The 23,139-nt window shown below is 43.8% G+C and overlaps 1 protein-coding gene across 2 annotated transcripts in view; it reads right to left on the bottom strand.

Annotated features, from left to right (window-relative positions):
• The window catches only part of LOC306797259 (E3 ubiquitin-protein ligase Midline-1-like), a 40,509-nt gene extending 27,055 nt beyond the window's left edge, over window positions 1-13,454 (bottom strand). Inside the window, exon 1 of one of the 2 annotated variants that reach the window (XM_079296526.1) lies at window positions 13,340-13,454. The gene's annotated coding sequence lies outside the window, so the exon portion shown is untranslated. Of the gene's footprint in view, window positions 1-585; window positions 765-13,339 lie in introns of those variants that run through there. The other variant, XM_079296525.1, reaches the window with a different exon arrangement.
• Between the last annotated feature and the right edge of the window lie 9,685 nt (window positions 13,455-23,139).

Below are 23,139 nucleotides of genomic sequence, written 5' to 3'. Positions count from 1 at the left end.
CACAGTGGCTCTTTGAATTTGGGTCACACAACCCCCCCCCCCCCCCACACACACACACACATAATTAAATGTGTTATTTGGGTCAATGTTCAGACGTGTCACAGTCAACACTTGTGAAACCTTCAGATTCAACATCCAATTCCACATTTAAAGTTGATGTCGGCACATTTTTGGTTGGCAAAAAAAGACAGTTTTTTTTAAAGCTTAAGTTTTTTAGAACTCCAAGACCACATGGTACAAATAAACTTCTTGGTCTAAAGGTCAATTCAGCAAGTGTTTCTACAGAAGTTTCTCCTCGACAGTGATACAGATGGCGCCACACAACTCATTGGCTGAGTCCCGAAGCCACTGCTCTGTCATTATCATTCCAGTAATGCTGGCACTCAACGCTTCAACTCCTCATTTCCACTGAAAACACAATCTGAGCCGAGACGGAGGGTGAAAGCATGCGGGAATCCCCCAGGGACTCACACTTAAGTAAACTAAGAGGAACACAAACTCCCACAGGGACAGGCCCCCCTTTTTCAAAGAGTGTGCATAAGAAAACAAAACAAGCCCCTCACTCCTCCTTCCACCTCCTCTTACCTTCCACATGATTAAAATCCCATCATCCACACACAAAGTGAAAAAAAGAGGAAGAAAGAGGTGTGCAGGGAACGGAGGCTCTCTCTGTCCTCTGTTGGACGCGGTAACGGCAGCAGCGGCGAACTTGGGAGTCAGTGAGGATGTGGATATGTCTCCGTGGCTGTGTCATCACCTCTCATGACATGTTTCCCCCCCCTGCCTGTGTAAGCCTTTCCATCCTGACCCGGCAGAGAGAGAGAGAGCAGGGACAAACTAGTGCTCCGCCCCCCCCCCCTCTCTCTATCTCCCCTCCTCCTCTCCTCCCTCTCTGTTTCCCCCGTATTCAAATCTGCCAGTGGGCTGCCCTGCCTCTAAGTAGGCCAATCACTGTTCCACTGGGGGTGGAGTCTGGGCCGGCTGTGTGCATGTGCGAGTTTGCCATCAGATGCGTCACGCAGATATTCTGTCTGTCTGCATGGCTACTCGGCCACGCTTATGTTCTCGCTGGCTTGCAAAGCAAGAAGACGTTACTGTGATCTTCAACCCGTTTTACCGCTGTTCAATTCATAGCCGAGTTGTGTGTTGTGCCCACGATGAAAATAATGTCTGTCCCAGTCGCATCACATTTACACCTACATCCTGCAAATATTTGCTCCATCTGCCATTCACTTTAAATGAAGACTTGTCTGTCTGGCATATTCAAGCATGTCCTGTTTCCTCCTTTTGTTGAACTTTTCCCCTGCTGTTGCAGAGCATCGCACTTCCAAGCCTGTTTTCAGTTTGTAGCGTCTCCGCTCGGTGTTCATTACCCACACTGGAACCATGACATCCATTTTCAGGGCCCAGAATGGGACAATTTAGTTGAGCAGAAGGCTGGTGAACAGAGGGCTTATGTGATGAAAGATGAGTAAAAAAAAGAAACCATTGACCGCTTGAGATTACCTGCACTGATAATGGCTTATGGGTTAATTTAAAACAATACGACAACAAAATCGGCCACGTCAGTCATCACTCTAATTTAATAATTTCTACTTTGTTGTTTGTTTTATTTGTTTCTATTGCAGATGTATTGGACATTAGATGCCTACAAAGACAGTGAGGCCTTTCTGACTTGTTAAAAGCGCTCACGTCAACGTCCAAGTTGTAATTAGAACTCCCATGTTTAAACCAATCGGACAAAAAGAAAAACACAGCTATGTAGAACTAATTAATGCAATGAACTGAAAGCAGCATTTCTGTTCAAAGCGTAATCGTACTAATAGATTTAGTGCGGCGGAAATATGAATTACCCTGCGTGTATCAAAAGGGGTAAAACTGGAGAGAGTTGGGTTTACACCAACAGCAATTTAGATGGAGAGCAATGAAAAGCATCTCTATATAATAAGCCTCTCAAGTGAACGCACCTCTGCATTTGAGGGCTATATTTTGTGAATTTCCTGTATTTTTCCACTGTTGCATCCACGACACGTCCTCGGTGGCGATTCAACCTCCATTTGTAATGTCTGTCTGCCGGCTCTCCCCCTCTCTTGAAACTTCAGCTGTTTTGGCCGCCACTCATAAAAACAACCCCCGTTTTTTTTTACGCGTCCCGCAAGGAAAGCAGCTTAAATGAATCTGGAGTCGGTCATTTACCCTCCCACACAAAGCACTCTGCACCGCCAAAAACCGCAGTCTCTGATTTGAAATCTTCAGCAGGCATCAGCTGTCTGGTTGTAAACCATACCTCCCAGTCATGTCTGACTCACTGTGAATGGTGCTCTTAGTCTTGCCAATTGCGCATAACAGAAAGCAGCATGAAGCCGGAAAAACAGAATAAGCTCTAACCATTATTGAGAACTTTACAGTCCAAGTCATGTGAAAGCTTTGTAATCTGGCTGCTCATTGGTTGCTAGAGCCCAAATAATCCCTAAAACTTTGCCCTAGGGGAGTGAGACCGATTGTTAAAAGTGTAATATGTGGTTCTTGCTTTGCAAGCGGCTTTAGATTTAATTCCAACTTGTATCCTGGACTGCAGGATCCTCGAGCCAGAAATGGCCTTTCGGACTAAAACGGACTTGTATGCTTCAAATGAAACAGTTTGTTTGGGTCTGATATCTCCCCTGGAGGTTATTACAATGATCATGGAGGTGCGTTATGTGGTACCATAAACAAAACTATATAACATGCATGACAAATGTTGGGTGTTTATGGCACATTTCGTTACAAGGTTTTCATGCTGCTGGATGGGTGTGTGAGCCGACATTATGTCCATGTACAGTGTTTGGATGTGTGCACTCTGGTGGGAGTTGTGGCTGTGTTTCTGCCGGTTGGAGTGGGATCAGTCGAGGTGAGGCTGCCGCCAAAGAATGTTCTTCTGGAAAAGAACAAGGAAAGAGTTTCCATCTAGGGTCAGTTCCCGGCAAGAGCAAGATCGCTAGCTTTCTGAACACTCTACTAGTCTCATAAGGTATGAGACTAAGTGTTCCCTCAACACACACAGTGCTTTGACCTCAATGCAAGAATATATTTTTTTCTCTTTTTCAATTCATACTACTCAGAATTAGCAAAGTGCCACTTGCAATTTACAGACAAAGCGATGAGCAGTGAGACAGATTCATACAATTTACCCAAAAACCTTCCAGAGGTCCGTCTCTTTCCTGCTTGCATAAAGTATTAGTGGCACTGCAAAGCACGCAAACGGGCAAAACACCGTCTAAGTTGCGGTGCATGGAGCATTACGCCCACCTTTTTAGAAAGTAATTTGAGTTTTGCAATCAAAGTTGTACCTGGGGAGATAGATGTGGAGGGAACAGGTGTTCCATTGATGGCACAACAGAGATACTGCTCAGCCCCTCCATTAGACGCTTTCAGTTATTTCCCCTCTGGAGGTTATCCAACAGCATTCTACGGAATTAAAGCACACGGACACAATGCCTCCTCACTCATTCAAGTCTGAAAGCAGCAGACGCAGCAACTGCACCTTTGTCCTTTACCTCAATACCGCAAAGTCGAGTTTTTCACCTTGAACTGTATGTTCCTATCTGGCCCCTGGTGATATTTTGATTGTGCTCTAAATGACATTGTGCAAGTAGAGATGGAGGGTGTAGGGTTCAGAATCCTAATTTGCCAGGCACAATGGCCAATTTAATTTTAAAGATTTGTGTGCACAAACGCCAAAAAAGACATGATGATTCACATTCAGTGCAATAAGAGAAAAGGCAATTTAATGGAATATACAGAATTGTATATGTTGTTCAGCCCCTCCCATTTTTTGTGAAATATAGACGAAAGCTCCTCTCTTGCCTTTAATTCCCAACCTTCCAATGACAAGTCTGAATTTTGGAAAGCCTCCACTGACTTCAGAGAGGTCTTATTTTTAACAACCAGGAATGAGCGGAATGCGGCGGGGTCCGCCTCCTCTCTCGGGGTGAGACCGTTAAAGGGATAAAGCACGACAGGGTTACGACCGAGACCTTTGCAGAGGGCACCGACGCTGTGGGTAGTCTGGGATTTGTGGGATTTACATCACACATGTGCAGATGGACACGTGACCAACAATACTCTGATCTTTTAAATGGCTATAGCCAGGTCAAATAAATGCGAAAGGACGCATAGTCGGCATCCTTTGTGATCTGAACGGCCACATATGTCGCGCACACATCCGTGAGCTCAGTCAGTATATTATCATCCAGAGGCATCTTTATGACTTAGATATACCATGTCATAAAACCTCCCCAGTCACTGATCACTATCTTGGACTGTACATTAGATGTGCAGTCAAATTGCATGACTCATGGGAAGCTGTGGAGATATTCTGAAAATACATTTGCTTCTGAGTGTGGTCGTTTCTAACTTCGCCCCCGCTCCATAAAAGACGTATTAGTGACCTTTATAAAGAATTTTGGTCGTCAGGGCTAAGGCTCGACACATTTCCCCTCAAACTGACCTCTGGCCTTCTAAGTGGGTTCACATGCGGGCAGTACGGCGCTGGCGTCAATCAGCGAGGGGGAAGATGCACAGCTGGTACCAGCCGAGCAGAGACACGGCAGCGCAGTTTGAGATTTGGGGTTTTGTTGAGGAGATTTTGTCGTCCGTGAGCGTTCTGTCTCTGTCAAGTGATCTCAGACAATAAACTGATTTAATCAGAGATAAACGAATACAAAGACAGCCCCCCGAGAACGGATTTCTTTGGAGAGGAGGAGGGGGAGCGAGACCGACAGATTAAGCGATATGGAAGGATGGGGAGGGCAGGAGATAAAGAAGTCTAGGTGATGAACATTAAATGTAGCTGCACTATTTCCTCTGGGATAGATATTGTTTGGTGACTATTTTCTTCTTGCGGTTATGTGGACTGGCCCTTTAAATATGCCCACTGAGAGACCACTCATGACCGACATTCACATGGTTATTAGGTGAATCGACAGACCTGACAAACATTCAATGCAGTTTGTGAGTAACAAGCAACATGAGGCAAGAGATCAGAGGGAGAAATGGGAAACTCTGAATCAGCAGTTAGTTGTGAACATCTTTAGCCTGCTGGCTCCTTCCGACCCTGACAACAAAGTGGACGTGATAAAAACATCATCCGGGATCATCCATCAGATTCCAGATATAGTTGAGAGCATCCAGTGGCGATTTTTCTACATTATGTATGCGCACACACACACGCAAACATCTATATCCATTTCCTGAATCTGACACATTCACCAGAAGCAATGGCTCAAGGTCTGTCACCCCGAAGAAATCCACTGCAGCATCACCAAGTGAATGCAAATAGGCCCAGTCAAACACTTCAATGCCCGAAAGCGCACAGAAAAATGGACCCACACAAGGACACACTGATAAACACAAACGGATACACACAGATGGGCTAACACACACACACACACACACAAATAACACGCGCATATGTATGAGTGTGAGGCAGCATCATCATTAGCTGTCAGCGGGCCCAATGTGTCCTCAAACTGTCATGTCCTTGCTGCTCGCCCTCAACCCAAACCAACACCAGCTGGTGCACCACGACAACATTCTGCAGTCCCAAAGAAAATAGACTGCAAAACATGAAAAATCTACCGGAAAATGAATGCCTGCATTAGGCTACAAGTGCCGGGAGAGCTGGAGATGAAATTATGACAATTTATTTTCTTGGATTGAAGGCGAATGGGCGATGGATTTGGCTGAGGTGTTTTGGATGGTGGTCAAAAGAATACAGATTCTTATTAAAGCCATGATTTGACTTGCTATACCATTACAAATCCCAATTCATGAATATCGAGACACGAGACAGTCGTACATCCAGCGCACATGATAGGTCACTGAATATCATGCACAGCGTGGGTAGCATCAGGCGGTCACTGGCACACACTGCTTGTTTGTCTTCGAGCTAATGTGCTATTTCAGGCGTCGCGACATCATCTATTCAAATTCTCACTCTGAGTAAAGTGCAGTGTAGCTGCCTTGTTGTAATGAGTGAAATAAGGGGGTGATGAGGCAGAGAAAATAGTCTTCACTTCTCTTCCACTAAGTCCAGTGTAAAAGCCAAATTTATTTAAATATATATGTGGATTTCATAAGAGAAAGGAAGATATTATCATATTCTCCTGCAAAGTACAGTCACAGTCCAGCTAAAATCCTAATTATGTCCAATGTGAAACCTTCCAATTAGTGCATGAACGTGTCTCGCCACAATGCTCTGCTGGTATTTTGCACTCAATCCTCTCACCATTTGTCTCTGGAAGTTGTATCCTCATTCCATATTAAATGGAGTTCAGCACAAGTTCAGCTCTTAAAGGACATCATTTGCTAATGAACGAGCATTGCCTTTCTGTACAGCTACAGTGCTAATATTAAACATCCCAAAAGGACTTTACCCTCGACTGGAAATAAAACCTCACACACAAATGAAAGTCAGTAATTCGAATCCGATGTTGAATTCAACGAACATCTCCTCACGGTCCGCTAGCTGTCCTGCAACTGTGCAGAAATACGGTGTTTCATCAGAACAAAAGGACGTGAAGCATTCTGTTGCATTAGAATTTAAATGTCAACGTTATGAATAAAGCTTTGAACTATTCACTCCAGCCCCACACACATTATTCCACTCAGGACAGGAGAAAGGCCATGGGTGTATAAAGAGAAAAGGCTGAGGAAATCTGGCAACACCACCTTTTTTTAATGTCATAATTTACAAGGCCATGTAATAACCCTACAGACCGGAAGCTACATGACATATCGGCAGCACTTGTGACCTTTCAGGATTACTCCCTCCAATCCAGGGCCAATGGTTCAATCGGCCGAGCCTGAAACTGTGACACAAAAAGACAGCGATAATACGCTTCCACTGTTTGGGTCGTGCCACCCCGTCATTTGGAGCCCTGAAGGATTTAATCGCAAATACTTTGCGAGGAAGTTATCTTAAAGTCACATACTGCTGTTTTAGATGAGCAGCCCCGTGGTGAAATAAATTGACTTTTCCCCCCAGGTGTGCTGAATGACAGCATGAATAAGTTATAAGTGAAAGTCAGACTCTTCGACCTCCGCTGCTCTCATCCCTGCAGTGTAGTGCAGCTCTCTGTGTGCACAGTATGTGTGTGTGTGTTTAATGGATGCAATGATGTATTCCGGTCCACCTGGCAGTGAGAAGATATTCAGATATATGAGCCTGTCGGCACCTGTGACAGGGTGAGTGCACATACACATATAGCAGTAAGTAAACATCCTCCATGGCCATTAAAACAAATCGGAATGTTCGCCGGGGATGCAGATGACTGTGACAGGAAGTACAAAGTCAGTGGGAGGAATCGAACGTTAATCAGAGGACATGCATTTTGTATGAAGGTGAGGGGGGGGGGGGGGCTGCATACAGTGTGGCATACAGCATAAGACAGCCATAAATTATAAATGGAATAAATGATGGTCTCAGCTGGATCGTTAATGGTGTGAATTATTAATCAACTGAATCATCTACGTTAACAGGTTCAGGGCTTTTGAGATCCAGGTGTAAACAACTGTCTCACCTTTTTTTATAAAATGCGTTACATTTCTGTCCCGCGCAAAGCTTAGGATGATGTCACCAGAGAGCGGATATGATGAACAAAAAACGGAGGAGGTTCAAGAGGCACATCGGACTATCTATCTCACTTTCAATGCAGTATTGAGACAGACGGGTACACAGACGGGGAGATGTGCTGGCCCTCCGAGGTGGTTCCCAGGGGACAAAGCTTCTTAAAGCAAATGGCATTTGCTTCCAACATGTTTGCTTGCCCTCGCTACACGTCTTGTTTCTCTATCAAGCTCGAGCTGTCCCCTCAGGCCGAGCCACCACCTCGTCTCTATTCTTCTAACATCAGCACAGATAAATACCACCAGCCGGAGACACACCGGGCCAGTCTCTCTCACACACACACACACACACACACACACTCGAGCACACATTGACCTTAAAGGTTCAATCAATAAACCACCCGCAGCACTTTTTCAAAGCTTGGAAAAAGACATTGTGGGACCGTGTGTGTGTTTGGTTGCTGCTCTCACAAACAAACAAGGCAATCTATAAGGCCATTAGTGATATTGTGTTGCTCTCCCTTGGAGCACACCGCTTCATTCATCTCAGCACGCATTATCTGTTTGCATAAAGGATTCCGTTCTTAACAATGGGGCTGAAAAGAGAGCGGTTGTTCGACCCTTCCTCCGAAGGGGCATCGCCTTCTTTTGAACACACGACGAGTTGTAGATCATAAGGAGGCCAACACTGAATGGTGATTAGACACGGGAATATGTTTTGTTCCCAAAGTGGATACCGTGGCACCCCAGGGTGCCCTAAGACTGGACCAAGGTTGTTTGGTTCCCTTCCATTGTTTTAGCTGTACATTTCACCGTGTAAGAAAACAATGTGACATTTACATTGCTTGCATTTTTATGTTGTGTTTTTCATCAAATATAATGTAAGATGCAAGTAATACATATTGAAAGTGGAATATGCAGTTATTGATATTCAACACTCTTTCTGGCACAAGTTTTGCAGATGCACTGTAGTCAGAAATAGCAACGGTCCTACCAAAAGATGGGGAAATTGGTCACTATAAATACATTAGAGCTGAAGTAAAGAATAAACTCATGCCTCAATCTACTCTGAGAATTCAGAATCAATACATCCGTAAGGAAAGCGATTTTTGTCTGTTGTAGCACGTTGCATCCCGATGGCCGACACAACATAATTTGTGATGCGGTCACGGTTCAAATGGAACTTAAATAGTGGAATTATCCTCCAAGATACTGAGCTTTGGGTACAATTGTCCAAAACAGTGTGGCTACTGTGATCCTGCTGACTTGACACATTCCGTCTGTGGTTTTCCTTCAAGACTATTGCGGACCAAAAGTGACCAAACCTCCAGTTAACGGATGTCTGGACCACTGAGTGATCAGACCGCTTTGCTTTGTTCAGACAGCACGCAAATCCAATTGGCTGGCTTTTGTATTTTACAATCCTCCACATTGGATTTGTGTTTGGACGGTAAACTCGTTTTGCTGTCAAGACTGTATGGTTTGTCTTGGTAACGATACATTTATACCCGCTGAGTGAGATTGTGTTGTCTGCCTGGAAACACTGGATGTGCCACATTGTTTGGATGTGTTGGATTTATTGATGACAGTGCTGCTGTGAAAGGTGTCGTGAAACAGCTTTGCTTTGCCTCCATTCCTTTGCTGGCTAGTCTTCACTTTTGTTGTCTTGTCACATTTGATTTTTTTCTTTTCTTCCTTCAGTTAAGTGGAACAAGTTTGAGCACATCTTGAATTTTTGTTGTCACCCCACAATATATACAGTTGTAAAGAATGAAAGCACACTGGTATGCTTTGAGGTTTTGGTTACAAATCATAACGCTGCACCTGGAAAAACCTGCTCCCCATTTAATTCCAGGAATCTCATTGGGCGAGCATGATCTAATATGATACAGGGATACACATGCTCATTTGAGCATTTGCAATGTCGACTCTCTCAGCTTTGGAAACGACTCTCCTGACACTGTTCTCTCGGTTTATGAATTCTCCACCAGGATACATCGATCCACTTCTGCTCATAGGCCAGACTCTGAGCTTCAGCGAATCAAAGTGACAATTATCGCATTCAGCGGTATGCGCACCGAGCCACAGCGTTAATCAATGGAATACTGAGCCGCACTGGCTTTGTAAACTAGATGAGACAAATGGTGTCGGCTATTATCTCGTTCAGAGTGATCTTTGTTCGAATTACCTTCTGTTGGTCTTTTCTGTTGGATGCTTGTGTTGATAATCACAGATCAGCTTTTGTTGACTCCAACAGCTATGAACAAATGATCAGTCAAATCAATGTCTCTCCTTCAATGGCAATACTACAGACACTTGTGATCATTCATTCTGTCTTTATTCAGTCACACAGGGCAGCATCTTATTGCATGACCAACTTTCCGGTTCACGGTATTCATCAGTCTAGTACAACTTATTTAACAAACTCCTCAGTGCATATTGTGAAAGTGCACAATATGTCGCCATTTCCTCCGGGGCCGAGTTCGTGCAAGGCGTACACTATAAAACGCAGATCGGCAGAGATCTTTTCCAGACGTGGTTTGTGTGCGAGTAATTGCAGAATTGCGGCAGTGTATGGTTGATTGCGTGCAGCGTAATGTCTCAGGGAGACATCGATTATTGTTTCAATGTATGTTTTAAATCTCCTTTACTTTTGCCTTTATGCTTTTAATGGTTTCATGTGAAGCACTTTGAATTACCTTGTTGTTGAAATGTGCTATACAAATAAACTTGCCTTGCCTCAGTGCTCATCAAGAGACAAACTCCTGAATTATTATATTGTATTCTCTTCTGTTCAGGATTGTCATCCTGTGTGAGTTCTAAAGGTGGTGGTGCTGTGTGTACAAGGTTCCCAGCACATTTAACAATGGCACGAGCATACAGCGTATTGAGAGAAATAGAATCGCCCACACAGCCGGAGCTGCAGTGGAGCCAAAGCTGTGTATTTAGCAGAGAAAGAACAAAGCAGGGCACTTGACTCGTTCACGGTCCATCTCATCACCAAGTGTCTTTGGCTCCCTCAAGTTCTGTCGTTGTGCAGATAAGCATTCAAGTGCCATGTTTGGTCACCCAAAGGACAAACCAGCCCATTCATACAGTCCAATACCCCGAGGGCGGATGAAAGGGGGTCACTGCAACTAAAATACCCCTTGGTGAATTTAACACTCCCCCTACGTCTCTCCAGAACCCCCTCGCCGTCCTTTCTCTCTATTCAAACTGATGTTCTTGAGCTTTGGTGTAAGACAAGGAGACGGCGAGGAGCCAGAGTTCTGCTGCCGAGGAGTTGAAACGTGAATGCCAAGCTCTCGAGTCCTCAGCAGAGCGATGGGATTGTAAAGCTGGAATGTGGGGGGGGGGGGGGGGGGGGGTTTGGCTGGGCATGAAAAAGATTGGACACATTTGGCAGTCGCTGCTGCCAAGGCCTCCTAGCTCGAGATGCTGCTGGGTTCCAAATACGGCACAGAAGGTGTCAAAACTGGAAATAATCTGAGCAAACTGCAGATATATCAAAAAGGATTTTTAACATGTATGAAGTATTCCAATATTCCAATCAACTGTCCCTTTTTCAAAATAAGAAAGCGATTGAATCTATAGTTTTGTTAAATCTGGGGGGAAAAATGAAACAAGCAGGGTGAGGAATAAAGAGGCAAAGAACCGGGTAGCAAACATACGCAGCAGCTATCAAACAGCCACAGCACTGGGCACAGTTTGGACGATTGCCTTAAATGACGCAAAGACTTGTGCTTTTTAATTCACTATCTAGCCATCTTTGGCTTTCTCCAACACCTTCACTCCTCGCTGTGACCAGCCAGAAACTCTCACCCACGCTCTGGGTCTCCAAAACCTCCCTCCATACCCCGTTTCACTTCATTTTAGCTCAGCAGCAGTGGCTCCAGGTACGCAACTGTCACATCCTGCATTCAGCAGCACCTCCCTCTCCACATGTCACTGATAAGGGAACGGAGTGTGTGGAATCCATAATGGGGAATGGAGGGACCGGGGCTGTTGTGAACTGCGAATACGTCCACGATCACTGCAGTGATAGAAGTGAGTTATGAATCATTTCATCCCTCTTGAAGCAAAAGGTCTTTGCACTAACACTCCTGAAAAGCTAGTCATGCAAAACGTGAGTGTGTCGCAATCACTGGAGGTAATAAGAACATACTCGCATTATTTTTCTTGTTTTTTTAAATGAAAGATGCATGCATTGCCCTCATTCTAAAATATAAGGTTGTTTTTCTGAGTTTCTGGGGAAAAAGACATTTTGATAAAACGTGGGCTTTAGCTATCAAAGTTTAATTTATTTTGCACTTAAGTAAGTTGTAGATTCATGCTGCTCAGTCAGCCATACAGAAAGCCCACTGACTGCACCAGCACCTTCTGCATTTCACATCATTACTCAATGTTTAGAGCAGTGTGCCGGCCTTTTAACAAACCAAAGGGAACATCGCAACCGCCCGACGATAAGTCCACAGTGAGCATGCAATCACACATATAGTGTAGGTAAACATGCATGTTGCCTAGATAAGTTGTCTATAATTGATAACCGAGTGTATACGTTTGTGTTATTCATTGGTCATGTCTGTTGCGATTCCCTTCAGACACATTGCTTTGCGTGGAAGGGTGTTCAACGCTGAACCCTCGCAGAAATTCATGCAGACCTGAAGGAATTTCAACCACTTATCATAAGAAGTTGCACTGTTCTTTTTCAAATCTTTGCAGAGACTGAGAACATATTTGCATTAAAACCCTGCAGTACAAAGCAAAGGGAGGAACTTTAATGAATGAGTCTTCAGTTTGGAGTAACTGCACAAAAAAGACTTAAACGTAAGCTGCATCCTTATCACTTCAAAGCCAACTAATGAGGCCTCTTATACTGACAAGCGCAATATTTAGCTTTATGATTCATCCGGTACAAATGTGGAACATTGGCTTCCATAATACGATCATGAGTCCAAGCAAGCAATTTGTCTATTGGCTCATGTACACGGAGAACATTGGATAATATGTCGGTATAAAGAAACGGTGGTACATGCAGGGTACAGCTAACAAGCTGCTGGTAAAACACAAACGTGGCATTCTGTCAATTCAACACACAGAACAGATCGATTTCAGTTGGCTGAACTATGTTTGAAGCAGTCGTAGAATACTCAAACACCCTATGCAATAGGTAACTAGATATGACCCAATAACTACTACATGGGAACATGTGTTGCATCCAGTTCATGTGCAGGAAATGTATGTGGACAAATAGTTGTATTTTAGTCTTTAAAATTGTGCACCGTTGAGTAAAGGTAACAATAAGGCATTCAAGTCCGTATTTTACAGTTGTGTAATGATTACAAAACAAGCTATTGCATTCTATTTACATTTAAAATTTTAAATTGAGAATCTTGCAAACCTATAATCAAGCACTTGGAGTTCATGGTTACCAAATACGAAGCCCACCAAAAGTCAATGAACAGCGCATGCAGCATATCTGGTTTAAAACTAAAGACAAAGCTGTGCTGAGAAAATGACGGCAGCAGACACGTGCATCCAACTCCCACGCTTAGACCACATGGAGCAATCAAGCCCCCGAAAGACCCCATCCCGACCCACTCCACCCCTCCGATGTATGACATCCCATTGTGCATGTGCTACGAAGAAGAAAAAGAAAGACCCGAAACCTTATTGCCTCTAAAGGAATGGTCCCAATGGAAGTGAATTAAGCAACAAAGGAGGCACTTACATTCAACAGCCTCACATGGTCCTCCGACAGAAAAGAGGAGAAGCGTGCAGTGATTCCAGTCTGAGAAAACAATAGTGAATAACCTTAAAGAGCGAGAGAGGTGGTGAAAGTGAGGGGGAAAGGGGGAGAGTCGGACAGAGAGAAAAGAGAGGTGAGGAAGGACGCGGATTCAGGCATCCACACACCCAGCGTACTCTCAAATCAAAACACTTAGGATCTTTTCTTGCATCTCCCCTCCTCCTCCTGTTCAGCCTCCCCCCCCCCCCCCCCCCCCCCCAACCCGTGCCTTCGGGTTTTACTTGTCATGTGTTCAGGCTCAGTCAAGCGACGCGGAGCGGGCTGAGGAAACCAGTGCTGCAAGTGCTTCTCCGTCCAGCGGTTGGGAAGCTCATGCTTATATTACTTGGAACATTGAGCTTTCTTGGACCCTTCTGTGAGTTTGATCCGGAGCAGATGGATGGTGAGGCAGGAGACTGTATCCAGCATCTTGGCTTGTCTATCATGCCTTCCTGGGATCCCATCCTATAAATCATAATAATCCAAAAAAAAAACTGGTGGAAAATGTAGATCTATCTCCTTCAGTGGCATGCGTCCAGTTTCCAAAAACAGTTGGCTACAACTTCACATCTCAGTTAAGTCCGTCCCAAAAAGTCTAATGAAAGCCCCAAACTGCAGACACATTCACATTGTCTAAATTCAATTAAATGAAGGGCTCTTGCTGTGCAGCCATTTGCTGATTACACAAAATATTATCCTCCATATATCTCTTTTTTCTCTCGCTAAAAGAGCTGATGCAAAACGCCTCCATTTTTAGTCATGTTTGCAATTTTTCCAGCTTTGAGTTGCTTTTAACTTTTAGTGGTCGTCACCCAAGGGAACAGAAGCACGGAGCAGCGGGATCAGCAGACGTTTTCAGATTCAAAGTCCACAGTTTAACTTTGAGCTTTTCGGGCTGAAACTATGTATTTAAAAAAACAAACGATACAAGTCTCCTTCCAGAAAATGAAATGACTGCACATCATCAGTGCCGTTGGTCTTGGGAAAGAAGGAATAGTCTTGGAATTAACATGTAAACCAACATGGAACATCAACATTTCAAAGCAGACGATTTAAAGAGACTCCGTATCTAGAAGAAGACGAAAGCATTTTTTAACAATTCACGATCTAACTTATAAATACAGTTTCTTGGGTCTATTACGTTTGTCTTATTTTAATGGTATTGGTATTTAAGACTAAGCTACTTTATTTGTTTGCCGATGAGCTCATTATGTACACACATAATTCCATGGCAATCCATCCAGTAGTTATTGAGTTTGAGATGTATTGTGTTAGCATGTTATGTAAAGGAAAACTCACCTGGAGGAAAACCTCCTCGGAATTCGATTTAGACCATGAGGTAGTGGTTCACTTCAGCCTCGTGTGGTCAAAATAAGTATTACAACAACAAAAGCTTTTTCCCATCTCTTTTTTACGAATGCAAAAAAGGTAAACATTTGAAACCTGATCCTGGCAAAGTTTTTTTTTTTTTTTTTTTTTTTTTTTCACAGATAAGTAATCTAGAAATGTGATCCTGGCAAAACCTATTTTCCCCCGTTCTTAAATCATAAACAGGAGAGAAGACAATTTAGACCAGACGAAGAAAAAAGAATGAGCAGAATGTTCTCGTCTCACTTGCTCCTGAGGGCCTCCGGGGATCGCCACATGAACGCATAAATTACATGCGACAGGTCATGGAGCTTGTTTAGTTTAAACGTGTGACCCAAGTGTGAACTCTGGTAACCGGTGGTTGCAGACTGCAAGGGTAGAGATTTTAACCCCGGCCGTGCACTGAGGATTGTCTTCGGGCTCCTTGATCATTCATGTGGGACCCCGTGGCAATTTTCTGAAGTTAATAGCATAGCAAGGGTTAAATAGCACTGTGTGGGCATGTTTGCTTGACTGACGGGTGTCTCAGACGATCGCACTCAAACGTGGCATTTACCCCACCTCAGCTTCACCCAGCATTCAGATTATTTTAGTAGCTCCAGCAGAAGATGGCGAGAACAGATGAATGCTAAGCTCAAGCTTCAAAACATTTAAACCTCAAAAATGTCAAGACTTCAAAACATTTCTCTCCAGTCTGTGGCAGAATATTTTTTATTTTTGGCTCACTCTGATGTCCCCGACGACAAGACGGGTCAGTACACAGCAAACGGGCCCGTGGCGTGGAATGAAACTCAAATGCATGAATGAGGATCCTTTTCTTTTCGGTTTGCATCATTTTACGGTCATTATACAGCCAGCTCAAACGTGTCTGGGAAAGGAATGCCCCTCCCCTGCTGACAATGGATAGGATTTGGATGACCTAAGCTGTTCCAACAGTCCCGAACAACATGATCAGCAGCTCAGTCAAGCTCCACCAGGGAGCATAAGACCTGCTGATGAGGGATAATCTTAAAAGCCACCCAGGAGAAGGTGTTTGGTTTCCGATGTGTATCATCTGGGTTGGGTTATGCACGTGCATCCATTTTTGTATTTTTGCTGGCAGGATAAACCACCAAATTTTTTCCCCTTTTTCTGTTGGAAAGTAGCAGAATAGCTGAAAAGTAAAACTTTGATTGTGGCTCATTAATGCAACCTCGAGGCTGCAACTTGAAATGAGGACACTGAGGTCATGTGGTGGAGTCTTCATTCCACAATTAAAAAGCTACACATGGTGGGTATTTAGTTTGAATGCAGTATTGTGAGATTCGTTTTATTCAGATTTGACTGCCGGACAAAATAAATTGAGTGACATCTGGCCACTCGAGTGTTCCAGCTGCTCGTCGAGGAGCATACCTGCCCTCATCGCGTACAGCAGGAGTTTGGTTCACAACCTCCAAAAGTGCTGGACATCAAAGTGAATAATGAACGGGATCAATATGTTCCAACGTGAGTTTATTTCTGGACCGGACGGCTGAGCACGCATATTCCAGCTGTACTGTATACAGTTTGAAAGTGAAACAAACAGGTCAAGGCTGCCTTTAAGTGGACATCAGCAGCTTTATTTTCACAGGCAGGAGGTCAGCTCTGTACCAGGAGGGAATCACTGACACACATCCACCGTCTGTTGACCCATTTAGCCCGTCTGTACAGTAGGAAAAGGCACAAAAAAACCCATGTCGCTGGTATTTGGATACAGACAACCTTTCTGTCAACAGACAGGTTTCAACCTTTTATAACTCTTGTAACTTTTATGGATCTGGATTTTCAGGAGAAGATGTTATGATGATGTTTATTGTTCACTTCCTTCCAGCCAAAATAAAAGAAATCAAGGCTACAATGCAGACATGTGTTCCTTTTTCCTGTCTTCAGGGCACGAGGAAAATGCACACTAATTTGTTGTTGTCGTAAGCATTTAAATATGGAAGGAGAGCGTGACGCCATTGCATCAATATTTCACAAACCGTATCAGCTGAACGACAAACATTCTGCCGTGTTCTGGCCCGGAGCGTCATGGCTGCAGGGACTCAACATCGTCATACGTACATCATCATAGCAAACGGAAAATGAGACCAACTCCCACATATTTAAATGGCTGTGTTGCCTGTAGTCCACGGAGCAATGCACGGGCGACCTATTGGTTCTTATTAGTGCAATATGTCTGAGTTTATTGTATTACGTTGAAAACATATGAATCCAGTGACACAATATTTAGCAATAACACGAAAGCCTGGAGGTTTCCACAAGAGACCACCGAGTTCAAAGCCACATATTTTGACTCATAAATTCCCATTAAGCTCCACTACCGAAACAAAAGGATGACTTTGTTAAAAAGAAGAAATGCATAAGCATAATACAGGCGTTGAACGAACCAGCAGGTCAGATAAACCTATTTGGAAGAGGCTAACTGAGACTAATCCTTTTTAAATCATTTTCATTTCCTGGTACCTCGTTAAAATCATATCCGGAAGCAGACGGCGCTTGCTCCTTTTCACCACGGGCAATGTGTGGCTGGACAGCATGAGTTTGTGAGGACTGATCAGATTAAATACAGATTTTAATATTGAGGCTTCACTGCTGTCAACAAAGAGCAGCTTGTTCAGGTTCTAGTATGTACAATGCATCTGCCCTGGCTCTTCATTATAAATAAAAGACAGTTCTGTTTGACATTAATCATGTAAGTCTTAACTAACTACAGGTTGTGTGCTTATTCAAAGAGGGGCTGCGTTATGTCCTGGATATTGGGCATTGTTCTACTCATGTTCCGCTGCATTTTGCTTCCCTAGCACTGCAATGCAGCACCACAGCAGGACCTGGCATTTGCACTGTGCCCGTCCATGCCGGTTTACTCTGCATGCATCTGCCTCCTCCCTGAGCCTTCAGGACTGCGGGCGATGCCTCGGGGCTCTGGAACATGTGTAGGAGGGGGGGGGGACGGGCAAACATGTCACGACCGCTCAGTCCACTGTGCCAGCTTCTCGTGTGCCCAACTCCCTCTACCCATGGGCCGTCTGCAATCATCCATTGAGCTAACAGCAGGCAGCGAGACTCAGCTGTGAGAGGCAAACAAGCCAGCTGACCTGCAAAAAGAATGTCTTTACTCTGAAGGGCCCAGAGGGTTTAAAGGGCACTATATAGCAGGGCTGAAAGCATCGGCAGTATCTCTCCCATCAGCCCCGGTTGTGTTTGTTCACCATGCACTGCTGTTTTGACTCCGATGTTGCGGGAACACAGATGCTAGCCCTCACAAGATAACACAGTAGCTGTGCTGCGGTTTTGCAAAAAGACTTTCCTCTCGTCTAAATCCAGATATTATAACAGTAAGTGAAGGACTCAGAGGACACTTTCAGACCTATGAGCGTCCCCATGGCTCTCATTCTCATTAGATAAGGGATTGAACGCTTGCATGGCTCTGTTTTAAAGGGCTGTATCCTCCTGCTTCCTCCTCAGAGTGTGCGTGGTAATTTAATTAAGTCCACTGGCTTTTCTAAAGGGCAACTGCTAGAACCAACACAATTAATAAAAAGGGTGACTCCTCTGCTCTCTGTTGCTCTTTGTTCCTCATTTGAGTGGCTCGGCACAGTACCCTCACGGCCCCCCGACTTGTAGATGCCGGTGTGTCAGAATGTGGCTCCAGCTCCTCCGGGAGTCTACTTATCCTCCTCAAATGTCAGTGTTTGACTGATGATGTCGCTTCCAAAATGGTCGCTCCTCTTCGCTCAAACTGAGGGTTATTAGCAGGCTGGCTGTGGATCATGGATGGCTCGGGGGTCCCATAGGACAGTCCAAAGTGTAACGAGGTTAATTAGCAAGAACGCGACCTAGACTAAAGAAAACTGCTCATAATATACAGTCTAGAATGTGTGGGCAAGTCATGACTTGTGAATTTAAGAACTATATAGAAGTCAAACAATATAGTTCTATTCATCTGAAGTAGGTTTTGACTGAAATAGTTATAATATTTTGGTAATTTACTTTGCTGAAAGTGATCTTTCTCTGTACTGTATCTTAAAACATAACTATATAGAATTCTAAAATCAAATCCAGATCTGATGAAAAAGAAATGTGCATTTAGTCTCTTTGTATTCCATCATATTAGACATGAATTATTGCACTTTTCTTTCTTTACACTGAAACAAAACACTAAACCAACACTTCATACCGGACACACACACACACGTATGACATTAATAGTTAAGTTCTAGTGTGATTCTCTGTCCGTAGTCTGTTATTATATCATATGTAGTTAAATTCAGAGGTTGATGCACAAAAACAGTATGAGAATGTGGAAAATATGGATCTCCATGAAAAAGCAAACCATTCAGACCAGCGAGGGTATAACATCTGGGCCGTTCATTTATACAACAAAATCCAGCCAGAAATCATTGCCTGCATGCCACACACACACACACACAGTCCACCAGGGTGTTTTGACGATACACTGGTCATGCAGTCACCAGTCAGCGTCTAGAGGACTGTTCCCCACGGCGGTAAATGCGGACCTGAGAGGTTCTCAGGTCAAACACAGAACAAGCACCCACGCAGAGACAGGAACAGAAAATACGCTGTGTGTGGCTGGGTGGTTTGTGTGTGTGTGTGGTCGGTTATTAATACAAACGCACAGTGTTTTATTTGTGGTCTTGTGGTTCATTGCTGTATATTTCATCATCTTGCTTTTCCTGCCTGCCTGAGTTTATACGCGGCACATGTTGACACCCACGCCGAGAGGATTACTGGTCTCCCAACATCTGTTTTCCATTACGTGTCTTCAGCTTTGTCTCTCCTCTCACCTGCTTTTAGCGTGCAGTCTGTCGGAGCGCTTTGCAAGCATGTAGGCAGGCAGCGCCTGTGTGTGTGTGTGTGTGTGTGTGTGTGTGTCAGTGAATTTTTTATGTTGTGCATGAGTTCGCTTGTGTACTTCATTTGAATTTCAATTTCAGACATTGCTGCAGTAAAATGAGAGGTTTTGTGAAGGGACTCTGGTTCTGTCCACAGGGACAGCCAAAGTCAACACAACTACAGTAGTAGCTTTAATACACCTCATAATATACAATATACATCGTATGACTTCAACTGCATCCAACATTCAGCCCTTTGTTTCTGTAGAAAGTCAAAAACATGAAGGTGTTCTGTTGCCACAGTATAAAATAGCATTTCTATATTTGCTTTATCGTCCACCTCTAAATTCCCAATTGAGATCATGTTGAGAGCTTTTCAAATAAAAAGCCAACCACAGCATCCACTTCCCTCCATGTATATTTCATGTTCTCCGATTCTTGTACTGTATTTCTACATCTGTCTATATTTTTACCTTCACCAAGCAGGTCCTCCGAACAATGCAGCCTCTGGCTCTTAGGAAGCATTAAGGTCTGTCGGATGAATCGGAAAAATCACGCTTGGAGAGGGAATGAAAAGCTCTCAAAAGCCACATGAAATCTGAAACACTTTTTCAGAGCCTTTCTTTTTTTCCTCTTTTCATTCGGGCGAGCGGTGCTAGCGTTGAACAAAGGTCACGCTCGGCGTAAAACACTCGAGTTCTGTTTTGTTTTACCTACTTTGTTCTGACTCAGTGGACGCTTATGTGGTTAATCGCCGCTGGTCCTGTGCTGTTTAGGTTCTGCAATTTGGTATTCGGCCTGTTAAAGTTTGTGCTGCCCAATTTTGAGTAAACCGCAAACTTGTAAAAAGTGGCGTGAGCACAGAAGAGAAAGCAAGATTTACAGTCGTAGAACACATGAGTCTGAAGAAGGTATATAATGAAACTGATCGAAACATGCCTTTCTTGAACTCAACCGTCACACTATCAGCTTTAAGCTGTTTGATTCTAAATCCTTTGAAAAACTGAAAATATCCTTAAAACATGCCTGGCAGGTCATTCAAGGGGCATATTATTCAAACCTGTCCTAAAATTAGTTCCACCACTAAGTTTGCTGGAAATCCTCTTGCGAGTGTTGATTTAATGAGCTTATATTTTGTGCTGTTGGCCCCGTTATGGAAATCTCTTTGGCAGATAGTAAACCCGAGCGCTACACTTTCTCCGGGTATGCAGGTCCATGTACAATGAAATATGCTGGTCCCAAAGCTAATGAGGGTGACGCGCACATGCAAGGGCACTTCTGCATGCCACAGGTCAGAGAGGCGGCCTGTTTGAAGTAAATGCACAACTTAAGTAAATGTGGAACTGATGTTCAGATCTATTTGTAAAGAGGCAAAACATCTCGTTTGTTCCACTATTGGCCTCCTGCTCCTCTGAAGCATGTGGACCCACGGCGCGGAGGATGTCACGCGAAGCTTTATCCCTCAAACACTTCCGATCTGTGAAACATGAAGGGAAACAAATGAATCATCAATGAATGAAAGTTAAAATCTTGAAATGAAACCTTCGATCAGGGATTAGACACACTTGTATGCTCATAAAGACCGAGGCTAATCCTTTTTTTGGAGTGATCCTAATAAGGGATTGAGATCTTTGGTTCTTCGGGCAACACACACACACACACACCATATTAGTCACTTTTTCCACTGGATTTCCAGGAGCCTCTGGCTATCTTAAAGACTTTACCGACTAAGCCAAACAATCTTCATGTGCTCCAACTTTCCGGGAGTCATCTTCTGTCTGAACATGTGGAGTCTTAAGCACGAGGGGAATATCCAACCCGTCACATACGGACACTTGGTCAGGAGCCTTTGGCATCACTTTTTAATGCAGTGGCCACCGGCAGCAACTCTGTAAAACACAAGTCGACGCTAAATGTTGCGACAGCACTCTGCTTTAGGGATGGCAATGTTGGATTGGTGAATGGTTAGTCGTGACATTCTCTACGGTCTCAGCATTTTGGTGATCCCTTCCTTTGGTGTCCAATATTTTTTTAGGTACGTGCCCATAAACCAGTTATTACACAACATAGGCACGTCAGCTTTATCATTGTCAGCATATAGCGAAAGCATGCTGATGTCATTTACCTCAAAGCAACGCTGTGGCTACAGACTCGCAGTGCCACCTAATTATGGTCTGATGTATTCTATCAGAACTCAAAGTAAGCAGAAAAATAAGTTGTCTGCAATAGTCAGCTTCATGACCTAGAAAATAGGAAAACTTTCACGGTAATTCTATCCAACAACGTTTTTCTCAGCATGTATAATTTAGTGAAATAAAAGCTTGAACTAGCACAGGAAAAATACAAATTTGCATGAAATTGCACCCTGTGTGGGAGCCCACAAAGACTGTGTCCCTTTCGTTGTTCGCACTTCAAACAGATACAGAATGACACAGCGAACTGAGGTCCTGGGAAAAAGCACGTCGGACACAAATAGTTGTCAGATGTGACTTGAAATCGGCGGGTTCGCCCTCTTAAACTCTGACCAAATGATCACCTTTGATTTCCATCAGCAGTTGGCAGACTGAATGTTTGACATATTCAGAGCTACAGCAGCATATGATCGCGGCCGTGGTAAACAATAAGACAGGGAAATGGAAAGGTCTGGATGCAGTCGTTTCTGACTTGGTGAAAGACCACAGATGTGGACCGACACACCCTGCTCAAAACCACACACTGTGTATTTCCACTCACTGAGGACATGAAGAATTGGACCACTTTAAGTGAAACTGAAAAAGTAAAGGAGCAGGGTTTTATCCAACATTGATCGTACGTCTTTTGCTTTGATGCCTGAGGGGAATAAATAATGCAGTCGTGTTCTTGTACTGCTCTTAAGGTATTACAAGCTCGGTTTTTCTAAAAGCAACCTGGCGCAAAGACAAAAGTATCTCGACTGAATGTGCCTTTTGCAAACAGGGTTTTTATACAGGAGCACAACATTGATAAATCGGATCTGCTTTCCTGTCATTCGTCATCCAAGGACCAAATGCTCTCCTCAGGAACGCGGCAACAAATATTTAAAAAGTGTGACTATAAACACTGTCTCCCTCCATCAGCCATGAACCCTAATTCCTTTTAAGCTGCATAACTCAGGTATGACTGCAGACTTTACCCTGCACCCTGTTTGTGCCGGTTTGAGTGGGTTGTTATTACCCAGCTATCTTATCTGTAGATTAACATATACAGACATTGTTCATGTTTTTAGAATTCCACCATGAAATAGCCATCTGATGAAAGGCTTAACTATTTGCAGGAAGAGTGCTTTGGGCCTTTCGTGTTTATTGAACTTTCGCGCTCTCTACCGCGGACCACCTCCTTTACACTTGTTGGAGTTTCCGAGCATTTGTACTCATCCTGCAGGTTGGTTGAGCGCTATCTATCCAAGGACAGACGGGTCCTGTTCTTAATTGTTTTTAAATCTCCTTTTCTTTTGCCTTATGTTTTGATACTTTTAATGGTTTT

The sequence above is a fragment of the Melanostigma gelatinosum genome (assembly GCF_949748355.1).
Source record: "Melanostigma gelatinosum genome assembly, chromosome: 24".
Lineage (NCBI taxonomy): Eukaryota > Metazoa > Chordata > Actinopteri > Perciformes > Zoarcidae > Melanostigma > Melanostigma gelatinosum.
The sequence above is the reverse complement of the archived record's forward strand: the minus strand, read 5'-3'. Positions and strand labels throughout refer to the sequence as shown.